At 66.6% G+C, this 4,450-nt stretch overlaps 1 pseudogene; it reads left to right on the forward strand.

The window, feature by feature from the left end:
- The first annotated feature begins 1,444 nt into the window (after nucleotides 1-1,444).
- On the forward strand, nucleotides 1,445-3,670 carry LOC123931596 (annotated as a pseudogene).
- The last annotated feature ends 780 nt before the right edge of the window (nucleotides 3,671-4,450 follow it).

Here is a 4,450-nt window from a genome sequence, read left to right on the forward strand (position 1 = left end):
ACCACTGCCCCTCATCCCCTCAGGAGAGAGTCTTCTGTTTGCCAGCCCAGGGGCCACCCCCCGCCAGCTCCTACCTGGTTCGCCTCATTTCTCTTTGGGGAGCCCCCTCCCCTACCTCTAACCAGGTAGAGGTCCTCACATGCCCAAGCCTGGCCCGTCAGAGCACTCCCTGCCTCTCCTGTCACTCCAGTCGCTGTGATCACAGGCATGACCTCTTGCTTCAAGGCTGGGCCAGGGCTCGAGGGGACAGGGGAAGGTCCTCCCTGATTTCTCAGACCTGGCACCCACCACTAGTCTTAGGTTCACTCTTCCTTCCTTCCTTCTTCTCTTTCTTTTTCAAAGATTTATTTATTTCTTGGAGGAAGGAAAGGAAGAGGGAGACAGAGAGCGGCAGACTCCGCTGCCACTGAGCATGAGTCTGACTACTCAGGGCTCGATCTCACGACCCTGAGATCATGACTTGAGCCGAAATCAAGACTCCGACGATCAACTGACTGAGCCACCCAGGCATCCCTTGCCATAAGTTCTCAAGTCTTCTCCAGGGACACTAGGTCTCATACCAACACGGGGTCAGTAAAGGCAGGCTCGCCCGGCACCCCCATCCGTAGGCAAGTTGTCAGTCCCAGTGTGTGCCGGGAAAACCCATGCTTGGGCAGCCTGACAGCCCAGACACCAGGTAAGCTGAGAAGAAAGAAATCGATGATTTGGGGGTGCGTGGGTGGCTTAGTTGGTTAAAGTCTGTCTTTGGCTCAGGTTCTGATCCCAGGGTCCTGGGATGGAGCCTCGCATCAGGCTCCCTGGTCAGAACCCAGTCTGTTTCTGCCTCTCCCTCTGCCTGCGGCTCTCTCTGCTTGACCAGAGTAAACCCCCCCACCATTAAAGCCTGGGTCCCTGAGATGTGTCCCGGGGTTAGTGACACCTAGTTCTCGGGGTGAGACCTGCGTCCCTGAATCATGAAAGGTCCCAGTGAGCTCTTCCAAACAATTGCCCAGGCCCTGGCAACAGCCTCAAGATGGTTGTCATGGAAATCACAATAGCCAATGGGGGGAAGAGGGATGCCAGCCAGCATCAGTAGCCCAAGCGTGCTGCCTTCACTAGGGCTGGGAGAGAGAGAACCCCATCCGGATAAAGAGGAAGGAGGTGCGCATTCACACTTGGCTGGAGCCTGAGATCAGGTATCCTCATCCTCAGTCAGGTGCTCCCTGCGGCTGGGGGCAGCAGGTGTGGAGGGGGGAGCTGTTGCTCCCAGAGAGCTTCATCCTGGCTGGGCTGTCAGCCAGGCCCAGGGCAAGACAGGCCAAACCAGCAAGCAGACTCCTAAGCCCCCTGTGGATTCTCCAACAACCCAGGAGGGGGGCATCAGGACAGGCACAAAGAACCACAGCCCAGGTCCGCCCCAGGCTTGCCCCCGTGTGGCCATCCGTGCCAGCCAGCAGGCAGCACCATGGTCATGAGCCTTTTGCAGAACTGGTGCCGGGGACTGGATGTGGACATGCACCGGGCCCTGCCAGTCACTGGCATCCTGGAGGACCTGGAGCGGCCGCCATCGAGGCAGCCGGCCCTCCTGCCCGGGCATGTTCAGACTGTGGAACACCAGGGCCGCGAGGGACCACAAGGGACCATAAGGCCAAGGCTGCCCTGGTGGAGTTTGTGCAGGACATAAATCATGCGTCCGTCCCCAGGGAGATCCCAGGCAAGGACGCCCCGGAAGACCCAGGAGTCCTGAGGCACATGAGACACCTGGTGCTGGATGAGAGGCCCTCACAGCCACAGAACCCTGGGCCCCCTAGGACACACTCCCCTCTCCAGCCTCGGAGACACAGGCCAAGGGCTCAGAGCCCACTGCCAGGAGGGCTGGCCCACCTCCTAGGAGGGGCCGCAGGGCTCGCAGAAACAGAGCTAGAGGCAACAGGTGGGCCCCGAGGGGCCAGAGCACCGAGGACCCGGAGCGGGCGCCCACATCAGCCAGGCGGGAGTCGGACGCCTCCTCCGAGGGCAGCCTGGGCATCGTGCTGGAGGAGCTGGACCAGGACGACCAGAGCGCGGACGAGGCGCAGAGCGCGCTCTCCGCCACGCTGCACCAGGCCGCCAGGGAGCTCAGCACGAAGGAGTGGGCCCTGCAGGGCAGCGCCGATGCAGGAGAGGGGCCCCGCGAGTTCTTGGCCCTGGTGACGGTGACGGACGAGGCCAAGCAGGAGCCGACGGAGAAAGAGGCCTCGGAGCCCCAGGCCGTCAGGCTGGACGGCAGCGGCGGCGGCAGCAGCGAAGCCCGGAGCCGCGTCCCGGACTTAGTGGCCCTGCTTGCTGTACGAGACGCGGGCGACGAGGAGCCCGCCGACGGCGACGCTCCCGAAGGCGAGTCGCGGCCGAACGGGGAGCCGGGAGACGAGGCGCTGGACCACCCCGAGTTTGTGGCCATCGTGGCCTCTACGGACCCGTCGGACCCCTCAGCCCGCGAGGAGCTGCTGAAGATCGCTTCGGTGATCGCGTCCCTGGGCTGGAGCCCCCGCACAGACCCGACCGATGCCCTGGGCGAGGTCCTGTCCGTCCTGTGCCAGGACACCGGGGGAGCCCGCGTGAAGGTGCAGGAGGCCGGCCGCCGGGTGGACGGCCTGGTGCTGCGGAAGGCCACGGGCGGCGGGAGCCTGCGGGAGTGCGTGTGCGCCCTGGCCGCGCCCGACCCCCCGTCCCCGGGCAGGAGGGCGCCGCGGGGCCTCCTGGCGGGCTGGGACGACGGCGAGGGGGGCCTGCTGGAGCTCGTGGCGCTGCTGGCCGCGCGGGACACGGCGGCGGGGGTGACGCCGGAGGCCGGGGACAGCGGCCGGGAGGGCGGGCGGGGCGGGCGCGCGGGACGCCAGCTGGGCGAGGTGCTGGCGCTGCTGGCAGCCGGGGAGGGCGGGGAGTCGGGACCCGAGCGCCGGGCGTCCGGGAAGTCGCGGACCAAGCGGGTGCGCACGGCCTCCGGCGCCCTGGGAGAGATGGCGGCGGCCCAGGGCCAGTCGGGCTCCTGCAGACGCCGAGGGGGAGGCGGAGGCCGCGGCGGGCGGGCGGTCACTCCCGAAACACGCGCGGAGGACCGGGCGGCGGCGCGCGGGAAAAAGAAGGGGCGCGCGGGCGCAGGGGTCCAGGTGCAGACCGGCGAGGCCAGGGCTCAGCCTCCCCCGGGCTCCGAGTCGGCCCGCGGGAGGAAGGCTCGTCGCGGCGGGAGGCAGCCCCCCAAGTGCCGCTAGGGGAACCCGGAGTCGCGAGGCCGCACCCGGGGCGCTGCCCCGCCCCCGGCGGCCGAGGCGGCTTCCCGGCTTCACCGCGTCACCCCAGCTCTGCCGCGCCGCGGGCCTCCCCCGCCCCTCTCAGTCCAGCCATCGCGGGTGGCGGGAGCGGTCCCCAGGGAAGAGGGAGAGACACGCGGGCACCCCAGAGGCAGCAGCCCCAGGGGATGGGACGGCGTCTTCGGACCCACCCGGGGGGGGGCTGGGCTTAGGGCCGCGCCGGGTTAGCACGGGGCTGAGCGTGGCCTTGGGGAGGTGGGGAGGCTCGCTGTGCCAGAAAATTCTTTCAGGCTCTCTGCGAGGCGCCCATCCTTCCAGACACCTGCTTCTGGCCAGCGTCTCTGGGCTCCTGTCCCCCGGCCCCAGTCTCATGGAGCCTGGGGCCTGGGATGGAGCCTGGGCCACCCAGCTGGGCGGTGGGTGTCTGCGTGGAGTGGACCCCTGAAGGCTGATCCTCCCTGCTTGGGGGAGGAGATGATTCCAGAAAGAGGGGCAGCGAAGGACAGAGGGGGCAGCTCCTGGCGGAGGGAGAGGTCCTCTAGGAGAGGAGGGAGAACAGGTGGGGAAGGGTAGGGCAGGGGAGGAAGAGGAGGAGGAAGAAGAAAGAGGAAAAGCACCTGCCCTGCTCCCCTCAGGTGCAGCTGAGACAAGTGACCCAGCTCCTCAAGGCCAAGGCCAGGCAGCTGCTACTGTCCACAGGCTGAATCTGTCACTCGGGCTGCCCAGTGAGTTCCAGGAACCTGAATTATTTGCCACCATTTGCAATCCCATAAACTCCGGATTTCTGGCTTCCTTCAATGGCTGTGCAGGGCAGGTCACCTCCCTCAGGCCTGTGGTCGCCTCACCATCCCCACCCACGCCTGTTGTCCCAGCAGCTGTGCCGCCTGTCCCGTGGGCTGACCAGGCCCTCAGTAGTGGCCTTGCAGGGGGCATAAGAGGAGGCAGGTCCGGGTTCACCCTCTGAGTGACTCAAACATCAGAGGGGACCCTGAGGGGCAGGGGCGGGGCCAGCCAGTGCAGGAGCTGCCCTGGGAATGGGAATGGCTGGAGAGGAAGGAAGTGTCCCCAGGAGGGAGCTGCAGCCCAGCCCCCAGGTTCCCCCAGGAGCGTGGCTCAGCGCTGTGGGGTTCAGCACCTGCTGTCCCAAGTGTGGCTGCTTCTGTGGGGTGTCCCTGTCCCAT

This window comes from Meles meles, chromosome 19, assembly GCF_922984935.1.
Source record: "Meles meles chromosome 19, mMelMel3.1 paternal haplotype, whole genome shotgun sequence".
Lineage (NCBI taxonomy): Eukaryota > Metazoa > Chordata > Mammalia > Carnivora > Mustelidae > Meles > Meles meles.